At 47.1% G+C, this 19,272-nt stretch overlaps 1 long non-coding RNA gene and 1 pseudogene across 1 annotated transcript in view; one reads left to right on the top strand and one right to left on the bottom strand.

The window, feature by feature from the left end:
- Positions 1–4,065, top strand: part of LOC112549694 — a 4,675-nt pseudogene extending 610 nt beyond the window's left edge.
- Positions 4,066–14,003: 9,938 nt separating this feature from the next.
- The window catches only part of LOC112549696, a 14,120-nt gene continuing 8,851 nt past the window's right edge, over positions 14,004–19,272 (bottom strand). The window contains exons 2-3 of the long non-coding RNA XR_003093207.1: positions 14,732–14,809; positions 14,004–14,055 (exon numbers count right to left, since the gene is read on the bottom strand). This is a non-coding gene — a long non-coding RNA (uncharacterized LOC112549696). The remainder of the gene's footprint in view (positions 14,056–14,731; positions 14,810–19,272) is intronic.

Below are 19,272 nucleotides of genomic sequence, written 5' to 3' on the forward strand. Positions count from 1 at the left end.
AGCCAGCGGGGCCTCGGCCGCACAAGCGGGAGCGGGGGCGGGGACGAGACCAGGCTCCTGCTGAGCATCCGTGTCCGTCAGCATCAGGCTGAGCAGCCGGCGGCGGGGATGCACAGCACTGCAGTATGGCAAGGGATCCCTGCGCCCTCGCGGGGCTCCGGTGACAACACGCCTGAAGCCGCCAGCGCTGGGGCTGCTTACAGGTCGTTTTCATTGCAGACCCCTGTAACGTTTGATGACATCGCTGTCTATTTCTCGGAGGAGGAGTGGGAGGAGCTGGCCCAGTGGCAGAAGGAGCTGTACCAGGATGTGATGAGGGACAACTATGAAGCTTTGGTCGCACTGGGTAATGCATATTGCTTGCTTATTGATAAAAGCTTTCATTCCCAGTAAACCAAAGAGCCGCAAGTCACGCTGTACAAGCTCTGCCTAATAGAGGGGTCTGGCAGCCACCCCGGAGAGCTCCTTGTGTGCTGTACAGTACCATTTCCAAGGGCCGTATCTAAGACAAAGTTCAGCTACACATGGACAGGTGTCTGTGAGAAGCACATGGAGGTACTTGAGACTTTGGCAAACTATTCAGTTTTTCTCTGTCCATAAGACTCTAACCTTAGGATCCTCATTATCAGCCTGCATCTCTAATCCACCTGTTTAGCGCATACAGCAGTATTTTAGAATGTCGCAGAATGCTGAATGATTTCTGAACTCCAAGTGAGAAGAGCCTGTAGAGCACTAGTACAATGGCACGGTGACTAGCACAGTAGCCCAGTGCTTAGGAGACCCAGGAGATCCTTGCTTTGCCACAGACTTCCTCTGTGACCTTGGGCAAGTCACTTAGCCTGGATTCCACATACGTACAGTGCAGATAATAATACTGCCCTACTACACAGTGACATGTGAGGACAAATACATTAATGGTGGGAAGGTGTGCAGGTACTATGGTTATGCAGGCCAGAGTAAGTACCTTCAATTCTGTTTTCCCATGCACAGGACATGTTGCCACTAGACCTGACATTGTCTTGCTGATTGAACATGGGGAAAAGCCATGTGTCAAGGGTCCTGAGGACTCTGGGAAGCAAGGCATTTTCAACAATGACTACTTCTGTGAGTAACAATTTACACGCCGTTTGGAAACAGCGAGTGTTTAGAATTGAGCTGAGCCTTCCAGAGGGCCAGTAGTGACCTCTCTTCATCCAGTAACAAGTTTAGGAACCAGCAGTGGTTGTGTCATTTCAACAGGTGTCAAATTATTGATCCACACTAATATATTTCTGCCACCAATTGAAATAGTAATGGGATCTTCATCATTCCTTAAGGGGGCCCGTGGAGCCCCCTTATCTGACCCCCAGTGCTGTCCCTGGGTCTGAATAGATCTGGACAGGCCCAGTGCAGGGTTCAGGACACACACCACACTCAAGGCTCATTCTGGCAGCACGCAGCATGTGTGGCACAGTCCTAGATGAAGTGCTGGGGGCAACCACAGGTGGCAGCAATCCTGGAACAGCCAGACAGGGTGCTGGATCTGGCTTGAGGGGGGCTGGGGGGAATGGGGTTGAGGAGGTCCATTGGCCCATTGTCCCAATCCAGCCTGTGGACCAGCCCCACATTACTCATCCAGCCTGTGGGGCCAGATGAGTTTGACTCCTCTGGTTGAGAGAGCAGTATTGGCTGCTAAGGGGAATTTGAAGTGGACTGCTAGGAATATTTTTCCTCTGTTCTCAAAAAGAAGGTTATATAAAACAGTAGCTCCTGTCCCAAGATGATCTAGATACTCCTTCATCTTGGCCACTTTGTCTGGAATGCTGAGCTCACTGTGCATAAATGGAAAGTTTAACAAGCCTCTTTCCTTTCCCCCTCTCCTATTTATTAAATTGTATCAACTTCTTGTTTATTTAAAATTTCATATCAGGCTAATTCAATTACCAAATTAGACCAGATTGTTAAGAGTAAAATTCCAGCCTGTTTAAATCAACAGCAGAATTCTTTCTGACCAGTAGGATCAGTATTCCACCTTAAACCTTAATTTTAAAAACTCCAGAGTCCATACAAACCTAGTGGTATTTTGGGCTATGTGGTTCACACACACCAATTTCTGTGACTAGTATCATGTCTAGCCACCTTTGGCTTCCCAGCTTTAATGGTCAGGTACCCAGTTACAGCTGGGTCGATTAGGAGCAGCTTTTAGCAGAAGGCCATAGAGAGACACCTTAACCATTCTGCCACTGAGTCCTAAAGGCTGAGTAAGCCACTACAGAAGCAGATGTCATTTGTGTTGACACAGAAGAAGGTAATGGACAAATTTTGTCTGTGTAGGCAGATGGGACTCTATGCATGCTAAATTAGTTGACTCACTCTCAATAGATCTGATTTGGGTCCTCTGTAAACAGACAGCAAAATAGGTCATAGCCTTGCAGTGAAATCTTGACCCCACTGAAGCCAGTAGCAATATTCTCTTTGACTTAATGGAGCCAGGATTTCCCTTGGTTCTGCATAAACTTGGATGGACAAAAAGCTTAGAGAGGAGTTCACAGGAATATGCCTGCAACTGCATGGCTGAAAATTCAACTGTGTGTGATTAGAAATAGAATGTAATGTCCTTGAATTCTCCTTTAGTAAGCTCCCTTCTCCTCAGCCCATGGAATGAATAATATCTGGACTCTTTCCATTGCAGCAGATGCTGAGATCACAAGGAAGGAGACTTATCCTGGGGAAAGTCTCAGTGGGCAGGAAATGCCCAGGCTACTGGCAGTGGAGCCCAGAGCATGTACCTTTCAGAGCTCAGACAGAGGATTAGTTTGTGGAGCTCATTTTTACGCAGAAAATCAGCAAGGAAACCTTACAGAGAGTAGAAGAGATGTTCCTGTCACTCCATGGGAAAATGAGTTCACTGAAGCCTGCTGGTCCCACAGTATCATTGAAGGTGGGCAGGCAGCTTCCTGTATCCTGCTTCAGGGACCCCCATGTGCACCTGAATGCAAGATCTGTCCTTTGGATGTCCTTTTTCCCCAGCTACTCTCATCCACTGATACACTTTATAAATGTACCCAGAGTGAAAGATGGTTCACTCCCCAGCTACCTCCTGGCAGTCATTGCAGTGCATCCATAGGAGTGGACCCCTCAAGGTACACTGAGTGTGTGTGTAGCACCAGCAATAACTTTAGTCTCATTGCACACTCAAGAACTTGCTCAAAACAGCCCCCCAGTAAGTGCACCTCCTGTGAGCAGAGCTCAGCACTTGCCACACCTCCAAGAACCCAGCCTGAAGGCTGGCTGTATAGATGTATCCAGTGTGAGAAATGCTTCCACTGCAAGCAAGAATATGCCTGGCACCAGAGAGCTCATGCTGGGGAGAGACCCTACAGGTGCAGCAGGTGTGGAAAAAGCTTCCGGTACAAACAAGAATTCTCTTGGCATCTGCGGGTCCACATGGCAGAAAGACCCTACAAGTGTGATGGCTGTGAGAAGAGCTTCCGCTACAAGCAAGAGTTTGCATGGCATCAGAGAACCCACATGGGGGACAGGCCCTATCAGTGCACCACGTGTGGCAAACATTTCCAGTACAAGCAGGAATTCACATGGCACCAAAAGAGCCATAGAGGGGAGAAAAGCTACAAGTGCGTGGGCTGTGGGAAGAGCTTTCGTTACAAGCAAGAATTCATATGGCATCAGAGGATCCACTCAGGTGGGAAACCATATCAGTGCCCTATGTGTGAGAGGACCTTTAGCTGTAAACAGCAGTATGCCTGCCACCAGCAGGTGCATGCTGGGGAAAAGCCCCACAAATGCTCTGCGTGCGCGAGGAGTTTCAGTCGGAGTTCAGCCCTGCTCAAACATCGGAAACTCCACATGGGAGAAAGATCCTACTGCTGCCCTGGCTGTGACAAAAGCTTCAGCCAGCACTCAAATCTTGCCAAGCACCAGAGAATGCGCATGTGGCAGCGGGGTCCTCTAGAGGGACAGAAGGAACTGCAAGATGCCAGAAAGACACGACACCAGAAAGAGCCTGTAACTCCTTTGAGCCTGGAAAGAGCTCCAGTGGAAACTCTTTCCTTTCTAAATGTCTGAGAGCTCAGGCAGAAGAGAAATGCAGCCAGCGAGCCCAGTGTGTGCAGACTTCAAGCATGCAGTCAAGTCCCACAGTGACACTCATGAAAATAAGAGCTTTGGAAAGGGCTGGACAGGTGGGAGGATTATTAACTCCTACAATGTGCAGGCTAAGGATACATACAGGGGTAAATTTGCCAGATGTCCACTAAGAAATTTGCTGCTGCTGTCCATTTGACATACAAGATACTGAGAAACTACAGTGATGAGTGGTAGAATGGGACCCTGAGAGAGTTGGAACACAATGACCTTTTTGATTTCTGGCTCTGCCTTATTGTTGCTGAGTTGCAGCTTGTGTCCGTGTCTAAGATTACAATCACTTCAGTCCTGCACATCCCCACTGTATTGCTGGCCTTGGATACACCCAAGATGGTCTCTTTTACCAGGGAAAACCAACTATCATGCAATGTAATGGAGAATATCCATGCAGAGAGGTTAGGCGGTTCAAAGCATTACGACTCATAATAACTCTAGCTCAGCACATTAGGTAGCGATGAACCTTGGCTACTGAGTGCTATAGAGAGAGATGCTTGTAAGGCTCCTGCTGTGCTTCTTCTCCTTCCCCAAATGCTCAAATCAACTAGTTTTCTTGTACTTTGTGTCATATGACTCATTAACAGGGGCAGCTGCCTTGCAATACATCACTGACAGGTTAGCAAGGAGGCATCTTTGTTCCACTGGGGGTGCACTCACACTAACAAGATGGGCACTTTGTGTACTTACCAGGATTTGAAACCCAAGATAGCTGGGCGTTGACTCATGAATACACACTGACATGAATATTGCTTGGTCCAGTATGATCATTTATTTATGCTGTGGGTCTGTAGCAGCTGAACATGCAGTTTCCTGTGTTTCCTGTGCACTCTTGCCTTTCCTATCACTCCCCTGCAGTCCAGGCCCCATTTCAGCCTGTTCCTGTGTGTACTGTGATGTGGAAGCAGCAGCATGGGCAAACAGAGCATGAGCCCTGGATGTCAGTGGCAAGATCTTCTCATGCATTTAATAGGAGGTAACATATCCCTCAGAAGCAGAAAACCTCCAGTTGTTACTCCAGCACTTCATGCAGCTGTTGGAGCCAGTGCTGGAGCCACTCCAGGGATGGCGCAAGGGGAAGAGGAGGGACGGGGAATGCCCAGAGCCCAGTACTAGCCAGTTATGCCTCTGTGTGGGAGATGTACAGTGTTGTACACAAGTGCCATCCCTTCTTGCCAGCTCAGCGATTCAGGGCACAGCATGAAGGGATACCTTGCTTGTCCAGAATGTTTTAGGGAATTCATAGTCCTTAAATATCTTCTTGGCCAGACAGCTACCCTCAGTGTAGAGGCTGTGTGTACTTTCACCTATGTAAGGCCAATTGTTTTTGGACTTTTCTATTGCTATCATTCAGACCTCTTTTTCACAGTGTTGAATTTGGCTTGGGTGTCAGTTTAGAGCAGAGGTTGGCAATGTTTCTGGGAAGAGTGCTAGAAACACCCGCAACCATGACTTGTAAGATGTTGGCATGCCAGGGGCAGATGGCGGGGGACCTGCAAGGGGCCCAATCCTTGTTGTGGCAGTGCAGCCCCGGCTCCTTCCCTGAGGCGCATGTGCCAAGCAAAATGCCTATGAGTGTCATGCTCTGGCGCACATGTCTACCCCTGGTTTACAGCATTGCCAGCTGGATTTGGTAGCATCTATACTACCACTCCAGGAATATCGACTAAAATCCTCTGGTTTCATCCAAATGCTGAATTGGGTTGGATCAAATGCACAAACTGGCCCCACACACAGGAGCCAGAGTGCAGGGCCAGTCTAGTATGGACAGGTGGGTTTTCTCACTAGTGAGCTCCTTGGCCACTCTTCTCAGCTAAAACACAATCTTTAAAGCACAGACAATGAGCAAACAAAACCAAATACTTATGCCCTGCCTGGAGCATAGCGCACCCCTTTAACTCTGGCCCTAGCACAGCAGCCTGGCCCCTCAAGCTGTTATGCTCACACCTGGCTTCTTTCCTTGAAAATTGTTCCCTCACAGTTTTCACCTTTCTGCTCTTCACTCCTGGTTTTAAGCTGTCAGTGGGACACTCCCTTATTAGCGTAATAACTGTCTCCACAGCTGTTCAACCTTACAGGGCTGGCTGCTCCTTAACCCCATTAAAAACAGAAGCTTATAAATAATAATTTAGCAGTCAGTCTAGTTAGAGAATAGGAACAAAGGAAAATGAGGTATATGGCACAAATATCTTGCAATAAAAATACTTCTTTTGAAAAATTAAATTAAAACATTTGAAAATATTCAGCTAAAAAGTTTTTCAATACCAAACAGGAAAAACTTTTATTCATTATCTAATGCTGAGTGAAAGGACACTTTGATTTTCATTCAGCTTACGTGTATTTTAGTCCAAATAAGTGTATTTTAGTCCTAAGTTTTTTCTGGCAGCATCAAACTGAGAGCTCCAATTTATTTAATTCTTCATTGAATGAATATGCTGCCCACAAAAGGCGCAGGGTGATTTACAGTCAAATAGGACCAGTTATAAAAAGAGAGATAAATATTAAAATAAAATAGTAAGTGACAAAACAACTCCCAAAGAAAGCCCCAAGCAATACCCCAATACTGAACGCCACTTGAAACCCCTAACCAAATGCAATGGTCTTAAACAACTTCTGGAGGGCTCCCATCCTTCTGAGTTGGGAAGGAGCTGAGTTGAAGGCTCCCAGCCTTATACAAGGATGCTTGTATCTGTCTGACTCGTGACTGTCCTGGGTATTTTGTACCAGTATGGGACCTGTTATACAAGTGGGCTATGAGCCACAGGACTCTTGTACGAGTGGGTTAAAGCCCCAGGACTTGTAGCATCAGTGAGGAAGGTGGTGGGATGTATTAAGTAGGTTGAGGAAGGAGGTTATTATAAGACCATCAGACTAGGCAAGTAACTGGGCTTGTGGAGTACCATTATTATATATTGGCCTACAGGGTAGGAGGGCCAAGGCCAGCTTAGGCCTGATTAGACTTCTGAATAGGACTTGACTAGAGCAGATTGGGGAAGACAGGAGGGAGCTGCCAATGGTTCTCTTGTTACCATATTTCCAGTTTCAAAAAAGAGGACACCCCCTTCCCCTGTGCTGGCAGGCACATGCCACACACACACAGGCAGACACGCACAGCCCCACAGCTCCTCGCTCATGCAAGCTGGCAGTGCCAGGAAAAAGCAGAACCAGAGCAAAATCCCAGACATTTGCTTGCATTTCAAAAACCTTCCGGGACGGAGGACAGGGGACCAAAAAAAGAGGACATGTCCAGGAAAACCCAGACATACGGTAACCCTACTTGGGGTCCTCCGATCTCTATCCAGGCAGTTTTTTGAAAACTGAACAAATGTCCAGGATTTCGCTCTGCTCCAGTGGGGGGATCAGGGGGAAGGCAACTGGAGGCAGGGAGCACCATGTAGGCCTGTGCGCACGTGCGCACATGCACAGGCATGTGCGCACACACGCATGGCTGGCATGCGGTCAGGCAGGGTGGTGGGATCAGCCTCAACAGTTGGATGCAGGTAAGTCTATGGGGAGTGGGAATTGGAGAGCCAGGGCTTGGGGACTGTTGGAGAGGGTGTGGAGGGGATGGGTGTATGAGGGGGGCGGGTGCCTGCCGGTGCTGGGGGATGGTGTCCAGGTGCTTGGGCTGCAGCTTGGCACAGGGGCAAGGGGGAAGCACCTGCCCATCCAGCGGGGGAAGGGGGTGGGGGGAGCCGTTTGGAAGCAGTAGGGAGCTGTGTGGCCAGGCTAGTGGCACTGGGGGCCAGTGCCCCTGGTCGCAGGTGCGAGGCATCTGGGAAACTTTATGGGGAGGCTGTGGCCAGCCTGCCTGGAGTGGCACAGGAGCCCAAGCCTAGAGCAGGGGTGCCACAGGCCTCCCCTCTTTCTCCTTCCAGCCCTTGCTGGGGTCAGACTTGCTCTGCCACTGCCTGCACAAGTCAAGAGCTGCCACAGCCACCGCATCCCATTGGGATGGGGGCACCTGGAGGCTCCCTCTGCCAGAGCTGAAGGGAACAGGGGGGTTGCAGGTAGGGAGTGAGGGAGCAGGGCTGGGGGACCTGTGGCTTGGGAGTGAGGGGCACTGGGAGTTTGGGGGGCTGTGGGCTGGGAGTGTGGGGCACTGGCAGCACCAGGGGGCTGGGAGTTGAGAGTGAGGGGCAGTAGCAGGGACGGAGGCTGAGGGACACCAGCATAGCCTGGCAGGGCCAAGGGTCTGTGGGGTGGGAGTGAGGAGCAGCAGCAGGGCCTGGGGGGGTTGCAGGTTGGGAGTGAGGGCACTGGCAGGGCCAAGGGGCTGTAGGTGGGAAGTGTGGTGTCCCCTTAACATGTGTCCTCTTTTTTGGAACTGGAAATATAGTAAAGCTACAAAAAGAGGACAGGTCCAGGGAAAACCCAGACATATGGTAACACTAATATCCAGTGGGGACTTGAGCACAATGGTCCTTGTTCCCATGCCTAGGTGCTACTGACCACCATATTTGGGGTCAGGACGAAATTTTCCTCCAGGGCACACTGGCCACAGACCCTGGAGGCTTTTTGCCTTCCTCTGGGCATTGAGCAGGGTCATCCCATGGGGCTCATTCCCAATTGGAAATAAAAATGTTTGAACAAGGATTCGGTGTCCTCTCATCATTTACAGGTCATTCATGCGTGTGTGGGCCCCATCTCTGTCCACCAGGTCTTCACTTCCTGTGGCTGCTCCACTCTCCCACTAGACTCACTCCAGCTCTATTTGCTCTCCTCTCTCACCATTGTTGTGCTCTTCTCCTTCCTATGTCTTTTTCCTGGGAGAGAGTTTCCTGGGAAACATGATCCTCATGTTTTCTTTCTTTTCTGCTGCTGTCTTTCCTCTCTCTTTTTCATAAACAAACAGCCAACTCCTGCTTCACTCCCTTGCTACCCTGGGCAGTGGGCTTTTTCCTAAGGAAGATGGCAACATATTTTTTGGATCTATATATACAATAATTATTAAAGTCTCTGCTAAACATGGCTCCTTGTACTGATGACACCACATTTCATTATCTAGTGTAGCAGAAATCCCCCTTTTTCTCTTGCCTGCATTTGCTCTCCCTTCTTTGGATATGTTTCTCTTTTTCTACCTTTTCTTCCTTCCTCTCTCTTTCACTTCAAGATAAGGAATTGTGTTTTAAAATTTGTATGTGTGCATTTTGTATCTCCCCTTGTAGTTTGGTATTTTTATCTCTTTGTGTGTCATGGCATTTGTAGCTTATATTTTATACTCCTCACCTTTCATCTTTCAACTGAATGTGTTTAGTTTCATAAGTAAATTAGGCAGACAAGGTTCCTTGGGTGAATTTGATATCTTTTATTAGACCAACCCAAATGGTTGGAGAATAGTTATTAAGCAAGCTTTCGGGTTCAAAAACCCTTCGTCAGGCTAAGGAAGCTTCAGCAGTTGGTGTGTGCTCTTCCTGGATGGAATGAAAAGTAAAGAAGCCGGGGGCTGGGCTGGGCGGGGGAGTCAGTTGCCAGGCAGATTATAATGTATCAAAAATCCAATGTCTATGTTTAGTCCCTGATCTCTAGTATCCAGCAGGTTGATGAAATGGAGCACATAGGCTCGTCTCTGGGATGTGTTGTGTAAATTTCCCTTGAGGATCAGGACTGAGAGATTGGAGAGAGAGTGGCCCTCCTGTGAGAAATGTGCCCCCACCGGTAATTGGGTGTTTCTGTCTTTGATGGATTTCCGGTGTGCGTTCATTCTGGTGCGCAGTTGTTGTCTGGTCTCTCCTACATATCTTCCATCAGGGCATTTGGTGCATTGGATGAGATATATTACATTCCTGGAGGTGCAGCTGTAAGATCCTGGGATGCTGATGGCTCTGTTGTGGGGTGTAGTAATAGTGGAGATGTGTCGGCAGGTTTTGCATTTCTTGTCATGGCACAGTCTGGATCCTTCTGGTGTGTTCTGGGCTTGAGGAAGTTTGCTTCTGGTGATGAGGTTGGCGAGGTTCGGTGCTTGTCTGAAGGCTAGGATGGGTGGCTCTGGGAAGATCTTTTTAAGAATAGGGTCTTTTTCTAATATGGGTTGCAATTTTTTGAGGATTTTCCGTACAGGTTCAAGGGATGGGTGATAGGTCATAACCAGCGGTGTGCGATTTGTGGGTGTTTTTCTTCTGTACTGCAGCAGTTCTTCACGTGGTATCCAGGTGGCTCTTTCAAACGTGCGATCTACCTCTCTGGAGGAGTGTCCTTGCTGGGTGAAAGCCTTTTTAAGATTGGTGAGGTGGCAATCCCGGGTGTGCCCTTCAGTACAGATGCGGTGGTATCTGAGGGCTTGGCTGTATATCACTGCTTTTTTGGTGTGTTTCGGGTGATTGCTGGTTCTGTGCAGATATGTATGTTGGTCTGTGGGTTTCTTGTATACTGTGGTCTGTATTTTACCCTTCTGGATACTGATCCTTGTGTCTAAAAAGGGGATGTTGGTGTTGGAGTATTCTAAAGAAAGTCGGATGGAGGGATGGTGACTGTTGAATTTCTGGTGGAACTCAAGTAGAGATTCCAGGTTCTCACTCCAAATGATGAAGATGTCATCGATATATCGTAAGTACAGCAAGGGTTTGATGGTGCAGTTCTTGAGGAAGTCTTCTTCCAGGTGGCTCATAAAAAGGTTGGCATACTGTGGGGCCATTTTAGTGCCCATAGCTGTTCCCATCATCTGGAGGAAGTGTTGATTATTAAAAGTGAAATTGTTGTGTGTGAGGATGAAGTGTATAAGCTCAGTGATATCTTTGGGTCTGTATTCTGGGTTGTAATCTTGTTCCTGTAGATATGTAAGGCAGGCATGGATGCCATCCTGGTGTGGGATGTTGGTGTATAGGCTGGTAACGTCCATGGTGGCTAGGAGTGTGTTCCTGGGAAGGTGGTCTATGTTTTTAAGTTTCCGTAGCAAGTCTGTGGTGTCTTGGACAAAACTTGCTCTGTGGGTGACAAGCGGTTTTAGGATGGATTCAACAAAACCTGATATTTCCTCAGTTAGGGTCCCATGGTTGGATATGATAGGTCTGCCAGGGTTCCCTTGTTTGTGGATTTTAGGGAGCATGTAAAAAGTCCCTGGGTTAGGTAGCGGGGGGATCAAGGTCTGTAGTTTTTCTTGTAATCTTGGTGGAAATGATTTGATGGTATTGTTGAGTTTTTTGGTGAAAAGGGGAGTAGGATCTTCTTGTAGTTCTTTGTAGTAGGTGGTGTCAGAGAGCTGTCTGTTGGCTTCCTTTATGTAATCCTCACGGTTTAGGATGACTATGGCTCCTCCTTTATCTGCTGGTTTTATTACTATTTGGTGGTTAGATCTTAGAGATTCTATGGCCTTTTTCTCTGGTAGAGAGAGGTTGTTATGAGTCAGAGGTCAGAGTATGTAGTGTTTCTTTCAATGTCCTTCAGGGATCTGAATATGTCTGAATGGATCTGGCATACTGTATAGCTTGGCAGTTGTGTGTGTGTGTGTGTGTGTGTGTGTATGTGTGTGTGTGTGGGGACCAGCCCCAAGGTTTATGATTACAGTGTTTCAATCCGCCTAATAAACTAGAATTTTAAGGATCCCGAGTTGGACATTTGTAGCCAACACTAGTTAAGGAAACAGGTTTTGTCCTTTGGATGACATATGACAGAGAGAGGGAAACTCTCAATTTCTTCACATGGAAACACGGGGATCTGATTTTCCACTTGGTGATTGTGAATTTGATGTCAGGCACCGGGAATTGGGGGCAACCCACCAGATTCGTTATTCTACATGAACCTAATGTCCTGTTGCTGCAAGAAATGCTCATTGTTCATCTGCTAAACTCTGATGCCATCTAGTGGGTAAAAGATTTGTCCATCCAGCACTGCCTTAGACTACTAAGATTATAAAAGCCTTAGTCTGTCAGTCTGTCTGTACTGCTTTATTCGCGCTCTGATTGGCTGTCTTGGAGGCAGAGGGGGACAACAAGGACCGGAGCGTGCTGGCCTCACCCCCCCCCCTCCACCCCAGTCAGCTCCTTGGAGCCAGGGGCCAGTGCCCCCCACAACTACAGCTGGCAGGGAGGGGAGGTGGCAGGGAACAGGGGAGGGAGGGGAGCAGGAAAGTGTGTGTGTGTGTGTGTGTGGGGGGGGGGGGGGGGGGGTTGGTGGCTGTGCCCTGCTGCGATTGTGGGCCCCGGCCCGAAGCAGTGGTGGGAGGCAGGGAGTGGTCCTGGCCCTAGCCTGAAAGGTCGGGGGAGAACAGCCCCAGCCCTGACCCCAGCCTGTGGCGGGGGGGAAGGGACGCAGGCCTGTCCCCACCCCGCCACCCGTCCCCTGTCATTCTTAATGGGTAATTGGCTAATACAATTTTTAATTTTCATCTCTTTACTGTACAAGCTGCTGTGGCAGGAAGCAGAACAGACAAACAGGAAAAATCTACATAAAAAACAAGACAGTGCAGAAATGAAATTGGTGAAGAAAATCCTACTAGACCTATGAATGATCCAGCATCCCCTGTTTGTGAGCAAAAGAGACGAGACAGGCAGAGCAGGATGGCATTTGTTACCCTTTCTCCAGACAAATTAATATCATTTTGCTTCAAAATTGGGTTATCAGGGCAATATAGCACAACACAGACATGAATGTTACCAACTTTCCATTGCTCTTGATCTGGTTGCTATAGACAGTTGCTATAAACTCTGGCATCAAATGGTGGATTTCACATTCCTGCCAACACGTACCAGGACATACCAGTTTCATAACAACTCTGGACCAGCCAATGGAATTCATAAATCACACGTAGTCAGATTTCCCAATGCGCAACATTATTCCCTTCAGTAAAGCACTGATAAAACTACATCATTTAATTGGATTTCATTAAATAGCATCAGGTGATCTGCAATTACCTGAAACCAGAGGGACTTACCCTTAGGTGCAGTTAGCAAATACAGTTCCATGTTGCAACATGATTTTAGGGTTGAAAGAGGAGTGGGTCGCAGCCCATGATCAGGCAAAGAGGTTACACAAAATGGTGCACCATCTCTCAGTGAAGCCTTGCATTATTTTACTGTTGCAAAGAGGGAGGGGGTCATTTTTCCAGTGGGAAGGCACCTTACTAATCACCATTATTTCCATCTTTCTTCCCCCACCACTACACAAAAAGAAAAGATGCAATTAGAAAAGAAGAAAAAAATAGTGGATTTAGTCTAAAAGAAATCCTACCTGAATATTTCCACAAAATAAATATATAAATAGTCAGATTTCAGCAGCTACTCAGTATAAAGACCAGGGCATAGGGTGTCTTGCCTAGTGGGTAGGCCATCAGGGGAGGGCCAGAGATAGGAGCTAGGGTCCAAGGGACCCAAATTGAGGGGAAGTTCCAGGAACAGATTCTAAGTTACAGGCTGAGTAAAAGTTCCCAATTCAGAGACCAAGGGCACCTATACATGTGTAGTGAGACTGCTTCGATTGCTCTGTAATTACAGCATGTCAGAGCAGACTCAGTGAACTGAGTCCAGCAGATCATGTATGGTAGTGATGGAAGAACCTAACAAAGCATAGGATGGTTGCACCCATCTGTAAGATGGGAAAATTGCGGACAAACACACTGTTTCTGAACTTTTACAGCTCTTTGTTTATTGACAAAAGGATGAAAAAAATGCCCTGAGGAGGTAGTCCATTTACATGGGGTATTTCCCTCCATTAAATAGAATTTATTGCAGGCCAGCTAAAACTGAATGACAGCTTTGTTAGGGATAGATATCGCTTGACCACTCAAGAGGCACAGAAATATGAATTATTACTGCACATGCTCATTAAATGCCATGACTCATAACAGCGGTGTGGGTGGGCAAAGTGCTCCTTTCCATGGACACGGTTCTGGCTTATACACCCAGCTTCTGTTTCAGCTAGGAATTTTAGTCTCAGCTTCCTTGGGTTGGCTGCCACATGTGGGTAGCTGGGCCATTAATTTCTCTAAGGAAAGAACATATTTAGAAATATTGAAATAAATAGTACACAGTCAATCTAGGGTTCTCTTTACTAAACCTTGGTATAATGCTAGAACTACAGCATTAAAAATCTTCTTTGTTGAAAAACATTGTCCCCAAGCTTTTCTTCTGCCTTTCATGCCTACCTGGTCAGCCTTTAATTTGTCTCCTCTTCCATGTGGTTTCTGAAGACTGAGTGGACCACAACTTTCAGCCCTTTCCCCACCCAATGCTGGGACCTGTACTGAAAGGAACTTCAGGTCTCATTAAAAAAACCTGAGTCATCTCATTTGGGCATGTGAATGAGATGACAAGTTGGCAAAATCTTATTAAGGGGAATTAGAACAAACTCCTTGTCAATGCCTAAGCAAAATTCCCTCGACTTCACCTTTTTCTCACCTCTCTGGCCTAGGCATAACCAATTCAAATTTCTCCCTTATGCTGTTACTATCCTTATCATACTGCTGTGTGCAGGGTTCTTCTGAAACATCATCAAGTATTAACCAGTAAAGTAAAGCATACAAGTTGTGCTCTTCTATAATATGCCTCCCATATGCTAAATGATCACTGATGGACATTTCACCTAATACAAATGCTTAGCAGTTTGTCTGAATTCCTGGATTCTCATTCTTGTGTTATGCAAGAAGAGTGAATGCATATACCTGAGCAGGTGATGTTAAACAGGATGTAATGCTTTTGAAGACAGCCCATTTTCATTCTTCTCCAGATGCACCATGAATCTAGATGAAAAAAATACAAACCACAATGTACAATTATACAACAATTGGGATCATGTTAGAGCTAGGTCACTTTTCAAGATCAATAATTTGTTAATACAGCATAACTGTGAAAAAGGCTTACCTCGTGAAGCCGGGAGGCGGCGGGATGCCACCCAGAGGAGCAAAGCCAGCAAAAGTGAAACTGCGGCGGGCAGAGCCACTGCAGATACAGTTCAAAGAGAAAAAAAGTGGACAAGCTGGAGGGAGCTGGGAACAGCTCCTGCATCGGGTTGGACGCGCTTTGTATAGGCATGCCGGGGCTGATTGCCTGGCCAGATGCTAAAAAGCCCAATAGAACACCAACCCGGGAGACCAGAAGTGGAGTCCCCAGCACAACAGGGAGAGCAAGAGCCCACAAGAAATCTGCAAGGGAAGCCCTGGTGAGCACCCGAGGAAGGGGTCACCCCAGGACTTCATAGGCAGCCTAGATCGGAGGCGCCATCCACAGAGCCACTGTGGACAGCCTCGACCTCTGACAAAGACCAGAGCCTGGTGGGATCCAGCGGCACGGCAGGTCAGTCACAGCTGACAGACAACCAAGTCCAAGCCCAAAAGAGGGGCAAGGCACCAGAGAACAGGGCGCTGTCAAGCACAGACGCTATATAGATGAAGAAAGAGGGCCACCACAGACACCCACGAGGAAAGGTAGCATCACTATGACCATCAGACCTGGTAGACTTGAGCATGGCGAAAAGCTGGAACACCATCCTCGATGACAAATGGTTCCATCACGGTTGGTGGTAGGTGGGGTGTAGGGGAGACGGAGCCCCCATGAAAGAGCCATGAAGGGAGTGACCTGGGGGAAGCATCAGGGGAGGCAGGACCAGAACATCATCCTCCTGATTGAAAAGATGTGGCAGGTGAGGCTCCTGGTACATCACCCCAAAGTTGCCTGGCAACTGACCCATTTGTCCTGAAGAAGCCATGGCAAGGCTTGAGTGGAAGTCACACACATGACATCCGGTAGAGAGACAAAGGAGATTACAATAACATATATACATTATCAGGGGCAGATCCAGGGAGGTGCAGTGGTATAGATGCACCCTCTCTTTGATCCCTGTTCCTCCAAAATTTTAAAACCAACTGCCTGGGAGGGGCAGTGACATTTCAGCTCAGGCAATGCCATGACTCATTATCATCTCCCCAATTCCTGCTTATCTCTCCCTACTCTACAGCTGTTAACGACCCCCTCTCCTTTTTAATGATCTTAATGTTTCACTATTCAACAATCCTTTCTTCTGTAATTTTTCTGTCTGTTAGCAATTCCTGGTACTGTTGCTCTTCTATTTCACACCCTGGCAAACTGTATTTAGCTCTAGCTAAAAACTTTAACTTAAATGTAGTAATATTAACTCAGGTGTGGAAATGACTGATGCTGAAGGCTAAAATTAATAGATTCATAGATTGTAGAGTTGGAAGGGACCCCAAAGGATCATCGTGTCCGACTTGAGCCAGGTGCCTATCTAGCCTCCTCTTGAAGACCTCCAAGATTCTGGCCACCCTTACTGTGAAAAATTTATTCCTAATGTCTAACCTGAATCTATTCTCCATTAGTTTGTACCCATTATTCCTAGTTACTCCTAGGGGTGCCCTGGTAAATAGTGCATCTCCAATTCTCTGTTGTCCTCCCTTGATAAACTTATAGGCTGCTGCAAGGTCTCCCCTCAGACATCTCTTGTGAAGGCTGAAGAGATCCAAATTCATAATTATTAAATTAAAGACATCATAAAGGACATTGATGATCTGAGGCTTTATAGGCATATGTACCTCATTAGCACTGACATAAGAAGAATAAAATCCTCCTTTCTCAGAGAAAGTGAAGGAAGATCATTTGCAATTCTGTGGAGAGGACTTCATCCTGTGTGGATACTGCAGCACTGAAGTTCTGCCACTATTCTCAAGCAGCAGAAGAAATCCCAGCTGTGACACCTAAGGTCTTCTGCCCATCTACTTCCACTGCACTTTAGTGGTATTGGTCCCAATGTCAAATTCCAGCTCAATTCATTCCCTCCCCAACCCTACCCCCCTGAGTTTCTACCATTAAATATATTTGCCATTTTCTGTTGTAAATGGTTTTGTTATGTCACTCCATGCTTTTAAAACAGCAGCTAGGTTCTAAGCTTGCATTTCAAGTATACAAATTTTGTAAGGGACTTTGGAACAAACAGCATTTAGGATATTCAGATATTTTTCAAAGAAATGTTGTAAGTAAATCAATTATCCATGAATCTACAAGCTCTGTCCAATGCTATTTTATATTTACATTATTGTTTTCACACAGACACAAACACGTTTCCCTTATTGGTGACAAGTTGGCTTCCATATCAATCATATCCCAATCACTAACAGACAAATTTGGATTTGGACCTGTTGAAAAAAGACATGAGTGTTTCTGGTATAAGGTAAAGGGTCCTACAGAGGCTCTAAGATTTATATTCTGTTTGGAAGAATTATTGAAGGCACACTAATTTAGAAGGGTGAGACTTTCAGAGGCCAGCACCCAGCCATTCCCACTGTGACACGTAATGAGTATGCACAGATCCTTAAAAATCAGGCCATTCATAACTAGCTGTAGCTACCTTCTGACTCACTGATCTGATGTTCAGTTACTCAGGGAGAGGAACTGAGTTATACTGTTGCAGCAAAACATAATACAGAAGAAAAAGAAGAACTGGATTACATCATTAGGAAGTCAACAGACATCCTTAGATCTGCAAGAGTTGCCCCTGAAAAAGGCGAAACACAGGTGAAGACAAGAGAATAGAGCTGTTCTCTGTTGATCACTCATTCTTACTTATCCACACACAAGTGCCAGAAGCATAAATGAGAAAATTCTTTTTCTATAGGTATAAGTTATTTGATTAATTGAATAAAACATAATGTGTTCATGTGTGTGTGTGAGAGCTATGGATAAAACTCCATTGCCCATTTGTAACTAAAATGTCCTGAGAATCCCAGAGAGGTAAGGACCCAATACAATACCACCAGAACTTCTAAGAACTGGAGGAAAAGAGGCAGGCAGAAGAAGCCCAAACACAAGCCAACTGGGTGAGGTGGGGTCGCACAGGATTCAGAATGTGGTAAGAAACCAATTAGCCAGCCATCTGCAGAACAGTATTACAAATGTTTTTATGTAAGTGTGAGAATTTTAAGCTATTTTAGATCTTATAACCTAGCCTTACTCAAATGCACTGGGTTTAGTTATCTTGGTGGATAATATATATGCAAAACATATAAAAGCATGAGTTTAAAATTCTTAAGACTTTATGTGAAGAGTGCACTGAAAAAGGTATCTGTAATCTGTAGATAATTAATAGATTAAGAGCTAATACACAGCATTGTTCCAGGGCTGGGCACTGCAAATTCTCTTATGTAACTTCGTACGTAGCGCTCTTGGCACTTGCATCCAAAATGCCAGCAGGCTCCAGATTGTACTGCTGGCTTCCCAGGAATAGCTGTAGGTCTTCCAAGCTCAAATCAGTGCCCTCCTTTGGCTCAGAAATCTCTGTTCTGTGGAAAGCTGAGAGGAAAATCAGCTAGAATTATGAAACTTATACACTTTTATTTAGAAAATTTGACTCAGTGGCTTTCCAAAGTCATGTCCATTATTTGGCAAGTTTACTGGCCACTTTTAGCCCTGTCTTATGCCATCCTTTTCTGGATAAAGCCCAAGAGGTAGGACTCAACAGCCCTGTTAACAGTTCCCATTAGTAACCTGTCTTGGCATTTTTTTGGTTTGTTTTAAAATGTGTTCCAGTAAGTCACAGACACAGTGAAGAAAGAAAGCACCTAGACCAGGGGCAGGCAATTATTTCGGGTGGAGGGCCACTTACCCAGTTTTGGCAAACTGTTGAGGGCCACATAGGTAACCCCGCCCTTTGACAGGAGCCTCGGCCCCTGGTCACCATCAGCGGGGCATAGGCTGGCAGGGGTCTATGGAGCTGGACTGGGCTGCACCAGCAGGGAGAGGGGGGAGCTCCATAGAGCCCCTTCCAGCCAGGACCCTGTACTCCTGCCACCCTGCTCTGGGCCCTGCCAGTGCTGGGCCCGGGACCCTGGTGTGGGCCCCACACTCCCTCTGGCTCCTGTGCACGCTCAGTCCTAGTGCCTCCCCAGCCCTGTGGTACACGTGGGGGGCAGTGTGCAGCCCTGACCCCGCGCTCACCAGCAGAGAATGAGTTGGTGCTGAGTGTGGGGGGAAAGCGGCCGCTCCCCTGCCCCATGGCCTATGTTCCCTGCTGCAGCCACTCGCAGCCCATGCGGGGCTGTCCTGAGCAGGAACAGGCAGCCCCACATAGCGGGGGCTGCTTTCCTCTACACCAAGCAGCTGCTCCTGCCATGGTGCAGCCCTGATGGGCAAGCCCAGAGCTGGCATAAGGCCCAGGCTGGCAGTGCGGGTAGGTTACAAGCTGGCGGCGGGCACC

The sequence above is a fragment of the Alligator sinensis genome, unplaced genomic scaffold, assembly GCF_000455745.1.
Source record: "Alligator sinensis unplaced genomic scaffold, ASM45574v1 scaffold203_1, whole genome shotgun sequence".
NCBI classification, from domain to species: domain Eukaryota; kingdom Metazoa; phylum Chordata; order Crocodylia; family Alligatoridae; genus Alligator; species Alligator sinensis.